Source organism: Symphalangus syndactylus, chromosome 12 (genome assembly GCF_028878055.3).
Source record: "Symphalangus syndactylus isolate Jambi chromosome 12, NHGRI_mSymSyn1-v2.1_pri, whole genome shotgun sequence".
Lineage (NCBI taxonomy): Eukaryota > Metazoa > Chordata > Mammalia > Primates > Hylobatidae > Symphalangus > Symphalangus syndactylus.
This window is the reverse complement of record NC_072441.2, coordinates 141,550,844-141,564,561: the sequence shown is the minus strand read 5'-3', so window position 1 is coordinate 141,564,561 and position 13,718 is coordinate 141,550,844. Positions and strand designations below refer to the sequence as shown.

The window sequence follows — 13,718 nt, the reverse complement described above, 5'->3', positions numbered from 1 at the left end:
ATTCTCTCTTATTGTGTGATTGGTCTTGAGAATGATTGTTCTATTGGCGTTTAATAACCTAACTTTCAACTGTGTAATTAAACTTACTGTATTTTACCAGTCTAAGACTCAAAATTTTTTGTTTACATTTCAACATCTCTGAAATTGGGAGATATCTTAAAATTGATGGTTTGTCACAGTTCAATTGGCAGGTTTCTTTTTAAAGAATACGTAAAATACTGGTGCACTTTACCATCAATGGCATCTTAGATTTGATGAAATGCAGAATATTTCTTTAGCTTGTTTTGAGGCCAGCCCATTTGCAACTTGCATTTTATTATTGTAATTCACAGATTTTAAGACCATCATAGTGGCTGAGCATGGTAGCTTACACCTGTAATCCCAGCATTTTTGGGAGGTTGAGGTGGGTGGATTGCTTGAGTCCAGGAGTTTGAGACCAGCCTGGGCAAGATGGTGAAACCCTGTCTCTACAGAAAATACAAAAATTAGCCAGGCATGATAGCGTGAGCTTCTAATCCTGGCTACTCGGGAGGTTGAGGTGGGAGAATCACTTGAGCCGGGAGGTGGAGGTTCCAGTGAGCCATGAACTCACCACTGTACTCCAGCCTGGGTGACAGAACGAGACCCTGTCTCAAAAAAATAAAAAGACCATCATAGTGAATCTGATGTTTGTTAGTTATATCTCCCTTAAGATGTTATTTACCTCTTATGTACCAGATAGAATGCTAAGCATTTTATATTAATTATTAATATTACAGTGTTGCATGTAAATTCCACCACAGTTGTATAAGTTAGGTAGTATCATCAACTGAAGCTTAGAGACAGAAAGTCACATAGTTTATATTTAAAGGGGAGAAGTTCAAGTCTTCTACCTCCAGTGCTAATACCTTTAACATAGCTCTGTACTGCATCCCTTAAGAAGCAAGGTCCCTGGCAGGCAAATCTCAGGTCTTAGACATATCAGTTAAATTTATTTTTGTGGCCAGGCACGGTGGCTCACGCCTGTAATCCCAGCACTTTGGGAGGCCGAGGGGGGTGGATCACGAGGTCAGGAGATCAAGACCATCCCGGCTAACACGGTGAAACCCCGTCTCTACTAAAAATACAAAAAATTAGCCTGGCGTGGTGGCGAGCACCTGTAGTCCCAGCTACTCGGGAGGCTGAGACAGGAGAATCCGGGAGGTGGAGGTTGCAGTGAGCCAAGATTGCGCCACTGCACACCCAGCCTGGGCGACAGAGTGAGACTCCATCTCCAAAAACAAAAACAGTAATGGATGCAGGAATCTCAGTGACAGTCTTCATGAGATCTGTCTCTTGATTCTCACTGTTTCAGTCTGGTTGAATTATGCCCTTTCTGTTTGGTGCGCAGCTGTCTTCCTGAGATCACGCTTCACTGTTGCCCTGGGAATTCCTTTTGTCTTTGTTCTATAATCTTGTTTCTTTTTTTTCTCTTTTTAAAAAATTTTCAGAAGCTTCATGAGAATAGGGTACCTGGGGAGCAAATTTTATATATATATAAAATATATAATATCTATGTATATATTAGAAAATGTATTTATCAACAAACTTAAAATGATAGTTTAGCACTTTCTGTGGTGGAAATAATTTTTCTTCAGAAATTCGAAAGCATCACTCCATTTTTAAAATAGCTGTATTGACGTTTAATTTACATACCATAAAATTCACACGTTTTATTTCCTAAGTGTTATCTTTCATAGCATGCTATTCTTGTTTCACAGATGCAGTATCCTCTCTTAGCTCTCTGAGCATAATTTATTTTGCAGTTCTTCCTGTACATGCTTGTGCTTCCCCCAAATTCCTTTTTGTTTGTTTTGATCTCTGTCTTCCATTTTGGAGGCTTTCATCCAATATCTAGTATTCTCGATTACTGTCTATTCAGTGTTAATCTAAAAACACTGGATGCTCTGAAGGCATGGATAGGGTTTGTTTACTCTGAGCCTCATCATAGGGTGATTTCAGAGGGCTTAGGCTGGGGAATCCACAATGTTAGGATCCTTAGGTCTCTTCTCTTGGCTGGTCAGGTTGTCCAAAGGTGAGTCTTCTAAACTCCTGCCTAAAGGATAGCAGTGTGGTTGCCTGCATTCTGGAAGCCTAGTTGGGAGTTCTAGCTGGGGGAACTTCTGTATTCAGCATTTAATATGTTACAGTCATTTAATCCTTTGTTTTTGGTACAATCTTGTGCTCTCAACTGTGTCTGGCATCCTTCTTCCAGGGAGCCTCTGTTGTATCTTTTCCAGTTAGTGTGCCTGCAGATCTGTGCCAGGATGAACAAGAGGCAGCTGTTCATCAATGTGAGCTAGGCACAGGGTATAGGACTCTACCTGCTTCTCAGACTGCTTTTCTCTTTATTTTTCTGCATCACTCCCATCCTTTTATCACCAACATGCTCACGTGCTTTTCATCTTTCAGAATGTTGATATATCCCCTGTTCTGTTCTCCCTTCTAGGTTTGTACCTTTAATTTTTTTTTTTAATTCATAGTTACAGTGGAGTTTGAGAAAGGAATGAAATGAAGAATGATAATAGATGCTCATTGTTAATCTGCCATCTTAACCCAGAATCTGTTCTTAAAGGGCAGGGGCTTTGTTTGGTTTATCTCTAAATTTCAACCCATAAAGGAATCTGTGACATAGTATATACTTAATAAATATGTGGATGGTTAAGTCTTATTTTATATCTGTTAGTTATGTACCACTGCATATCAAATTATTCCAAAACATAGTAACTCAAAACAATAAACTATCTCACACATTTTCTGTGAGTTAGGAGTGACTTTGATGGTTCTAGTTCATGAGGCTGCATTCATCTGAAGTCCTTACAGGGCCTGGGGGATTCACTTCCAGTAGGACTCACTTAATTGGTAACAACTTAGTTCTGGAGGCCTCAGTTCCTTGCCATGTGGCCCTCTCTATAAGGCTGGGTAAGTATCCTCACAACATTGTGGCTGGCTTCCTCCAGAGCAGGAATTCATGAGAGAGCAAGGCAGGAGATGTAATAACATTAAGACCTAGCAATGAAAGTTACATTCTTTTATTTTTATAATATCCTATTGGTTACTCAGATTACTTAATATTCAGTATGGGAAGGGACTGTACAAAGCTGTGAATCCCATATGTCAAGACTCATTGGGGACCATCTCAAAGGCTGGCTACACAGTTTCTGACTTAAGCTAGAAATAGAAGAGCATATTAAATCCAAAGTAAGCAGAAAGTAAGAAATAATAAAGATTAGAGCAAAATTTAATTAAAAAACTGTACGGAATATCAATGAAGCCAACTGTTGGTTGTTTAAAAAAATTAGGATTAATAAACTCCTAGCAAGACTAATCGGGAAATTAGGAAAAAGCAGATTACCAGTATAAGGAATGAAGTGGGGGTATCACTAAAGATTCTTCAGAATTGAAAGATTAATAAGGGAATGGTATGAACAACTTTATGCCAATTAATTTGATAGGTGAAACAAATTCCTTGACAAGCCACAGCTTTACCAAAATTGGCTCAAAAAAGAAGCCTGAATAGCCCTATATCAAATAAATTGAATTCACAATTCCTCCTCACAAAACTCCAGTCCCAAATGATTTCACTAGTGAGTTTTTTCTAACATGTAAGGAAAAATAACATCAATCTTTCAGAAATTCTTTCAGAAAATAGAAAAGGCTTCCCCCACCCCCGCCCCCTGCTTTTTTTTTTTTTTTTTTTTGAGACAGAGTCTCGCTGTCGCCCAGGCTGGAGTGCAATGTCGAGATCTCTGCTCACTGCAACCTCCACCTCCCAGGTTCAAGCCATTGTCCTGCCTCAGCCTCCCAAGTAGCTGGGTTTACAGGCATGCACCACCACGCCCGGCTAATTTTTGTTTTTTAGTAGAGACAGGGTTTCACCATGTTGGCCAGGCGTGTCTGAAACTCCTGACCTTGTGATCTGCCCACCTCAACCTCCCAAAGTGCTGGGATTACATGCGTGAGCCACTGCGCCCAGAATTTTTTTTTTTTTTTTTTTGAGACAGGTTCTTACTCAGTCACCCAGGCTGGAATGCAGTAGTGTGATCATGGCTCACTGCAGCCTCAACCTCCCGGGCTATGCTGTTCAGGCTGGTCTCGAACTCCTGGGCTCAAGCAATTCTCCCATCTGGGCCTCCCAAAACACTGGGATTATAGCCATAAGCCACCATGCCTGGCCCCAGTTCATTTTTTGAGGCTGGTATACCTGGTACTAACACCTGACAAAGACAATATAATCTTCTCAACAGGAAAATTATTTGACACATTTTAAACATTCTCATGATAAAAATTTACAACAAACTAGCAATAAAAGGAAATATTTTAGCTAATTAAAAACACTTAGAAAAGCATACAGGCATCATCATACTTCTGTGGTGAAGAGATTGTATGCTTTTGCTCGAAATTCAAGAACAAGGCAAGGATGCTTGCTCTCATTATTTAGTAATCATACTAGAGGTCCCAGGCAGTGGCAAAGCAAGAAAAGGAAAAGGCATAATTTGTAAAGGAAGAAATAAAACTATCTCTTTGTAGAAGACATAATGCGCTACATTAAAGAATCTACCAAAACAAACCCCATTAAAATTATTAGAATTAATGAATTTAGTGAGGTCACAGGATGCTAACTGCATATACAAAAATGAATACTAGCACTATAACAATACCAGCATTCAACAATTGAAATGAAAAAAAAAGTAAGTGCCATTCATAACATAAAACATAATTTTTAGGAATAAATGTAAAGATGTGCATGGCCCCCATGCTGAAAGCTACAAAGCATTACTAAGAAAGGCAAGGAAGGTAAAGAGGTGTTCTTGGACCAGAAGTCTCAAATTGTTAAGAATTTCATTCTCCCCAAATTGATCTATAAACTCAATACAATAGAAATCCCATCAGGCTTACTTTGGGAGGCCGAGGTAGGTGGATTGCGTGAGCTCAGGAGTTTGCAACCAGCCTAGGCAACATGGTGAAACCCCATCTCTACTAAAATACAAAAAAAATTAGCCGGGCGTGGTGGCGTGTGCCTGTAGTCCCAGCTACTCGGGAGGCTGAGGCAGGAGAATTGCTTGAACCCAAGAGGCAGAGGTTGCAGTGAGCCGAGATATCACCACTGCACTCCAGCCTGGGCGACAGAGCAAGACACTGTCTCAAAAAAAATATATATATATATGTATATGTATATATATATATATATATACATATATATATACATATATATATAATTGTCAAGCTGATTCTAAGATTTATATGCTGGTACAAAGAACTTAACATTTCTATTTTGAAGAGCCAAAAAATCTTTTAAAGAAGAACGAAGTTGGTGGATTTATACTACCTGTTTTCAAGACGTGCTATAAAACTACTGAAATCAAAACAGCGATACTGGGGTAAAGATTGTCAGGTTACAGAATAACTACCAGAATAGACCCACTCATGTGGCTGGTTGATTTTTGACAGAGAGCCCAACATAATAGAATGCCAAAAAGGTGAGTCTTCTCAATAAATGATGTAACAACTGGATATTTGTATAAAAAAATTAAGTCTACTTAACACCACACAGAAAATTTAATTCAGAGTTTATCCCAGGATAAAACTGGTAAATTTCCAAGAGAAAATGGGAAAAATATTCATGATCTTGGACGAGGCAAAGATTTTTTTCTTCTTTCAAGATAGGATCTCCCTATTACCTGGACTGGAGTGCAGTGGCTTGATCTTGGCTCACTGCAACCTCTGCCTCCCGAGTCCAAGCGATTCCCCCACCTCAGCCTCCTGAGTAGCTGGGACCACAGGTGCATGCCACCACGCCTGGGTAATTTTTGTATTTTTAGTAAAGACGAGGTTTTACCATGTTGGCCAGGCTGGTCTCGAACTCCCTGACCTCAAGTGATGCACCCACCTAGGCCTCCCAAAGTGCTGGGATTACAGGCATAAGCCACTGCACCTGGCTAGGATTTCTTAATAAATTGACAACCAGTGCAATTAGAAGCTTCTCCTTTTGAGAACACCATGAAGAAAATGTCAAGGCAGCCAGCGCACTGGCTCACACATGTAATCCCATCACTTTGGAAGGTCTAGGCAAGAGAATCGCTTGAGGCCAGGAGTTTGAGACCAGCCTGGGCAACATAGCAAAAAAATTTTTTTAATTAGCTGAGCATGGTGGTGCATGCTCCTATTCCCAGCTTCTTAGGAGGATGAGGTGAGAAGATTACTTGAGCCCAGGAGTTAGAGGTTGCAGTAATTATTATCACCACTGTACTTCTGCCAGGGCAACAGAGCAAAAAAAAAAAAAAAAAAAACAAGCTACAGCTGAGACAACACATTTGCAAAACGTAACAGAACAACACTTATGTCCAGAATTTATGAAAGATGTACATAACTCAGTAAGAAATAGAAAAAAAGTAGTAGTAAAAATCACATACTTCACAAAAGAATATGTGTGGTCGGGCTCACACCTGTAATCCCAGCACTTTGGGAGGCCGAGGCGGGCAGATCACCTGATGTCAGGAGTTCGGGACCAGCTCAACCAACATGGCGAAACCCCATCTCTACTAAAAGTACAAAAATTAGCCGGGCGTGGTGGCGGTCACCTGTAGTCCCAGCTACTCAGGAGGCTGAGGCAGGAGAATTGCTTGAACCCAGGCAGCAGAGGTTTCAGTGAGCCGAGATTGCACCGTCGCACTCCAGCCTGGGCAACTAGCAAAACTCCGTCTCAAAAAAAAAGGTATATGTGAATGGTCAGTGAGCCCTTGAGAAGATGCAGAACATCGTTGTCCATTCAGGAAATTCAAAAAGAACCACAATGAGATACCACCCATACGTACTAGATTGACTAAATTTAATTTAAAAAACTGAAAATAACAAACGTTGACAAAGATTCGGAGCAACTAGAAATTGTAGGAGTGTAAAATGGTACAAATACTTTGAAAAATAGTTTGGCGGCCAGACGCAGTGGCTCTCGCCTGTAATCTCAGCACTTTGGGAGGCCTAGACAGGCAGATCGCTTGAGGTCAGGAGTTCAAGACCAGCCTGGCCAACATAGTGAAAACCTATCTCTACTAAAAGTAGAAAAAATTAGACGGGTGTGGTGACATGTGCCTGTAATCCCAGCTACTCGGGAGGCTGAGGTGGGAGAATCACTGGAACCTGGGAGGTGGAGGTTGGAGTGAGCTGAGATCATGCCACTGCACTCCAGCCTGGGTGACAGAGCGAGACTCCATCTCAACAAAAAAAAAAAGAAAAATAGTTTGGCAGTTTATTTTAAAGTTAAACCCAGTCCTCAACTTAGAATGGTTTGACTTCTGATTTTTCAACTTTATGATGGTGCAAAAGTAGCATGTCTTCAGTAGAAATTGTATTTATGGGACAATATTCTCTCACAATGTTGCGCAGCAGCAGCAAACCACAGCTTCTAGTCAGCCATGTGATCACAAGGGTACAGTGTACTGTGTTGCCAGATGATTTTGTGCAACTGTAGGCTCATGTAAGTGTTCTGAGCACATTTAAGGTAGGCCAAGCTACCTATAGTGTTGAGTAGTTTAGATGTATTAAGAGCATTTTCGCCTTAACAATATTTTCAAATTATGATGTGTTTATTAGGATGTAATCCCATTTTAAGTCAAGGAGCATCTGTATTCTCTGGGGTTGATTTGAGACATAGTCTCCATCTGTCGCCCAGGCTGGAGTGCAGTGGCGTGATCTTGACTCACTGCAACCTCCTCCTCCTGTGTTCAAGCAATTCTCCTGCCTCAGCCTCCTGAGTATCCAGGATTACACGCACCTGCCACCATGCCCAGCTAATTTTTGTACTTTTAGTAGAGACAGGGTTTCACCATATTGGCCAGGCTGGTCTCGAACTCCTGACCTCAGTTGATCCACCCGCCTCAGCCTCGCAAAATAAGAAACAGAAATTTGTTTATCAATTATAAATAAATCTAATAAAATATATATGAGTTTTAGAGTATATTATACAACCTTAGTGGAATTTAAATGACCTTAATACATTCAGAGCTGTATTATGTTTATGAATTGAAATATTATCCCACTGGTATTTTGAACATTAGTCTATTTTGGTAAATTTCTTTTCCCTAGTTATAGTTATCTAGATACATTTTCCCCTAAACTCCCCTCAAGTAATGTCCATTCTTTCTCTTTTATTTATCTGAATTCTAGTGGCTGCTCATTAATTTTAATTATATGAGTATAGTACAATTTATCCATCCAGTTTATAGTACAAAATATCCAAATATGTTGACACATATTTAGGTTGTTTCCATTCTTTTTACTCTTACAAATAATGCTACAATAAGGATATGAGCATTCTTATTCATGTCTCCTTTTGGAGACAGGGAATTTCTCTAGAGTATATATTCCACTGTAACAGAAGTGCTGGGTTGAAAATTATATACAGCTTCCAATTTATTATATATTCCACTTCCTTTCCTAAGTGACTTTATCAGTTTATATTCCTACAGTCTGAGAGCTTTCATTCTTCCATTGGCTTATTTTCAGCTTGTTACCCTTAAAAGTTTTTTCTCATCTTGATTGGTATAAAATGATAGGTTGATATTGTTTTCGTATATATTTCTCTTTGTCTTCTATGAAATGTTTGCTCATGTCCTTTGCCACTTTTTATTGTTTTATTTTGATTTGTAGGAGCTCTATACATATTCTAGATACTAAGCATTTGTTAAACATATTATGTATATATCCTCTATCAATCTTTAGCTTTATTTCTTTGTTTTATTTATGGTGTCTTTTTTCTTATAGTTTTCATGGTTTATAGTTTTTGTATTGTGCTGAATAAATTCTTCCTTACTTTTAAGACTTTTAAGACCATAAAGATATCCTACATTTTTCAATAAATGTTAGTTTTCCTTTTCATATTTAGTTCTCTGAATAGGAATTTGTTTATGTATATAGTATGAGGTAGGCTTTCAAGCCTGTTCTATGTGTCTAGCCCCACAGTCTCTTTATTTGAATAGGATTATAACAAATCTTGATGAATGCTAGAGCAGACCTTATTCTTAAGAATTGTTGGCTGGGTGCGGTGGCTCATGCCTGTAATCCCAGCACTTTGGGAGGCCAAAGCAGGTGGATCACCTGAGGTCAGAAGTTTGAGACCAGCCTGGCCAACATGGAGAACTCCGTCTCTACTAAAAATACAAAAAAATTAGCTGGGCATGGTGGCACATGCCCGTAATCCCAGCTACTTGGGAGGCTGAGGCAGGAGAATAGCTTGAACCTGGGAGACAGAGGTTGCAGTTAGCTGAGATTACACCGCTGCACTCCAGCAGCCTGGCCAACAGAGCAAGACTCCATCTAAAAAAAATAAATAAAAGACTTGTGGCTATTCTTGTTTCATTGTGTTTTCATGTTAATTATAGTATCTTAAGTTCCAGGGGGAGAGAGGATTACATCCTGTTGATATTTTGACTGAAGTTGTGACTGAAGATTAATTTGGGGATAATTTACATGAATAGGGTGTATTACTCCATTTTTTCTATCTTCTCTAGTATCTTTCAATAACAGAGATACTTATTACTTCCATAGGTCTTATACACCTTTTGTTTAGATTTCATCTCAAATGCCTTATGTTTTTTGTTGTGATCATAAGTGGTATATTTTTAAATTACATTTTAAGTAGGTTGCTAGTGTATAAAAATATAATTTATTTTTATATGTAGACCTTAAATCTAGCAACATTGCCGAATTATTAATTCTGTAATTTGTCCATAGATTTTATTGGGTTTTCTATGCACACAATTAATGTTGTGAAGAGTAATAATTTTGTTTCTCTCTTTCCAACCTTTTAACTTTTTATTCTCCTAATTTGCTTTGCTATGCTAGCTGGAACTTCCTGTAAAATGAAGTTGAATTCACCATGGAGTTTTTTTTTTCTTTTTTATGTATCTGCCAGGTTGTAATACCATTAAGTTTTGGTAAATAACTTTTACCAGATTAGGGAAGTTCCCTTCTCCTCCTGGTACAGTAAGAGTATTTGGTTCAGTGCTGAATTTTATCAAATGCTTGCTTTTTGGGGACTGCCATCTATGGAAATGATTATATGCTTATTTCCTGTAACATGTTAATGTAGTATATTTTATTGATAGATTTTTAAAATGTTAAATGTAAACATTTTTCAGTACTAGCTAATTTGTGAAAGGGAAAGAAGGAATAAACGACATATATATGTAGGTTTATTAAATATTAAGAATTCATCCAAGGGACAGAAAAGCAAATATTTGATCATTGAAATTTATTCCTAATTCAAAACTATATTTGCTGATTTCAACCCATTCTTTATGAGTTTTTTATTACTAAATTTAATTTTTACCTCAAATGCCCACCTTCCTGTAGAGAAGATAGTCAACAGTAAAATGATTCAGAGTGTAGTGGAATAAACAAGGAAAAATAGTAGAAGAGGATTAAATAAGAGAAATAATTCTAGCATGTTTGTTTAGTAGTTACAAGTAATTACAACTTTGTGGTATCTGAAATATTAGTTGTGAATGCTGGTGTTATAGCAATCCAATGAATAAATTTTACCTGTAGGATTAAAAGAAAGGCAAAATAAGCATATTATTCACTATCTATTTATTTTTCATTTACTTTTTAAAAATTAACCCAGATCAATATGTGCTTAAGAACTTAAGCATTATAAACATATAACTTAAATTTGATATGTATCCTGTCAGCCTTCCTTTTTGTGCACAATAATATTCCAACATTTTTCAGTAGAAGAACATAATGTATATATATTTAAAACTATTATGGATTTGAATAAGATACCCAGAATACTGTTACATTCTTAACAGTCTCTTTTTTTTTTTTTTAATTAGTTAGAAACTGGAAATGTTTCTAAAGTTTATTTGGATGGAAGTTTAGCAGTGAGTATTGATTTCTCTTATCTTTTCCACAGAAATACTCATGGGCCAGGCGCGGTGGCTCACGCCTGTAATCCCAGCACTTTGGGAGGCCAAGGCGGGTGGATCAGTTGAGGCCAGGAGTTTGAGACCAGCCTGGCCAACATGGTGAAACCCCGTCTCCACTAAAAATTAAAAAATTAGCCGGGTGTTGTGGCACGTGCCTGTAATTCCAGCTCTTGGAAGGCTGAGGCACGAGAATTGCCTGAACCTGGGAGGCAGAGGTTGCAGTGAGCCGAGATCACGCCACCGCACTCCAGCCTGGGTTACAGAGGGAGACTCTGTCTCAAAAATAAATGAATAAATAAATAAAAATAAAAAATAAGTACTCATGGATGTATACCAAAAAAAAATAAATACACACACATACGTACACAAACACACATACACGCACAGGAACATTCATTGGAATATTGCTTGTAATAGTAAAAAACAACCCATAACTCTCCCTTAGGGGACATGAAGTACATTCATACAATGGGATATCTTGCAGCTATGAGAAAGAATGATATAGTTTCATATTAGTACATACAAGGCACAGTATAGTGTTTCTGATGTTTTACCATTTGTGTTCTTTTTTATTAAGAGGGGAAGGGAGTACCTATTTACTTAATTATCATGCACCCATACTGTAACATAGTGTGCAGCAATTAAAGGGTGTACTGACATGAAAAGATCTCTAAGACGTATTGTTAATTTTTAAAATCATGATGAGTCATAGAACATTTATCATCTGATTTCATCTAAAAAGTTATTCCTACATTTTTATCTTTGTAAATTAGTATTTTTGTTTTTTTAATCACCTTTCTGACAAATCTAAGTGCATATTAAAAGGAGAGGATGTATACATACCTAAGCACTAACAATGGTTACTTATTAGAGATATTGGAGGGGAGAGGTTCAGACTAGAGAGAGTCTTCACTTTGTATATCTCTGTATTGTTTCAGTTTTTATGATTAAACTTTATTCATGTATTATTTGTGTAATAAAGAAGTAAAAAGCAGTATGCACTCAGTACCAAAAAATGAAGTTATAAAGATAAAAATGTTTTTTCTTAGTAAAAAATATATTTAAAAAAAATTTTTTTTGAGATGACACGTCTTGCTCTGTCACCCAGGCTGGAGTGTAGTGGCGCAATCTCGGCTCACTGCAACCTTCGCCTCGTGGGTTCAAGTGATTCTCTGGCCTTAGCCTTCTGAGTAGCTGGGATTACAGGCATGTGCCACCACACACAGCTAATTTTTGTATTTTTTAATAGAGATGGGGTTTCACCATGTTGGCCAGGCTGATCTTGAACTCCAAATTTCAAGTGATCCATGCACCTTGTGCTCCCAAACTGCTGGGATTACAGGTGTGAGCCACTGTACCTAGCCAAGATAACCTTTTTTTTTTTGAGACAGAATCTCACTCTGTCACCCAGGCTGGAGTGCAGTGGTGTGATCTCGGCTCACTGCAACCTTGGCCTCCCAAGTTCAAGCGATTCTCATGCCTCAGCCTCCTGAGTAGCTGGGATTACAGGCACACGCCACTACGTCCGGCTAATTTTTTTGTATTTTCAGTAGAGATGGGGTTTCACCATGTTGCCCGGGCTGGTTTTGAACTTCTGAGCTCAGGCAGTCCACCCACCTCGGCCTCCCAAAGTGCTGGGATTACAGGTGTGAGCCACCGTGCCCAGCCAAAAATATTTTAAAGAAAATAAAATACCCACAGTAGTCTCACCACCCACATTTATCCAGAGATAACTACTGTTAAAGCTTTGAAAATATCCTCCCAGAGGTAAGGAACATTTTATGGAAGACATTTAATGCTAAACCAAGGAAAGCAAGAGAAAGATCCCCACATAAAAAGTTTACACTCCTGACCTTGTAATCCTTCCGCCTCGGCCTCCCAAAGTGCTGGGATTACAGGAGTGAGCCATCCAGCCTGGCCAACATGGTAAAACCTTGTCTCTACTAAAAATACAAAAATTAGCCGGGTGTGGTGGTGGGCACCTGTAGTCCCAGCTACTCACGAGGCTGAGGCTGGAGAATTGCTTGAATCTGGGAGGGGGAGGTTGCAGTAAGCTGAGATCACGCCATTGCACTCCGGCCTGGGCGACAGAGTGAGACTCTGTCTAAAAAATAAATAAATAAATAAATAAAGTTTACACTTGGCTGAACAGACAGTGGGCATGTTTTTTTTTTTTTTTTTTGAGTAGAAAAATAACATGATAACATGCAACTTACTTCTTATGGTTTTACTTTTTGTTGTATCCCCAGTGCCTGCATAACACATAATAGCCATTAATAAGTATGTGTCTAAGAAATGAGTGATGGTGATCTGCTAACCGTTGGTGAAACTCTTCTAGTTCCAAAACCCATGGTTAAGAAATCTTACTGGTTGACTGTTAAAAAACCACCCATTGCTCAATAATATTGGACAGTTAACCCTTAATATTAGTATCTGTAGGCTGAGCACAGTGGCTCATGCCTGTAATCCCAGCACTTTGGGAGGCCGAGGCAGGCAGATCACCTGAGGTCAGGAGTTCGAGACCAGCCTGACCAACACGGAGAAACCCCGTCTCCACTAGAAGTGCTAAATTGGCTGGACGTGGTGGTGCATGCCTGTAGTCCCAGCTACTCGAGAGGCTGAGGCGGGAGAGTCGCTTGAACTCGGGAGGCGGAGGTTGCAGTGAGCCAAGATTGTGCCATTGCACTGTAGACTGGGAAATGAGTGAAAGTCAGTCTCAAAAAAAAAAAAAAAGCTATATATATATATATATATATATATATATATATAGCTTAG

The 13,718-nt window shown here is 38.7% G+C and overlaps 1 protein-coding gene across 5 annotated transcripts in view; it reads left to right on the top strand.

Annotated features, from left to right (window-relative positions):
- LOC129468935 (protein argonaute-3) overlaps positions 1–13,718 on the top strand; it is a 133,202-nt gene that overhangs the window by 59,701 nt on the left and 59,783 nt on the right. Inside the window, exon 2 of one of the 5 annotated variants that reach the window (XM_055254951.2) lies at positions 10,851–10,898. The exons of the other annotated variants lie outside the window; for them this stretch is intronic. The gene's annotated coding sequence lies outside the window, so the exon portion shown is untranslated. The remainder of the gene's footprint in view (positions 1–10,850; positions 10,899–13,718) is intronic. 5 annotated transcript variants of the gene reach the window in all.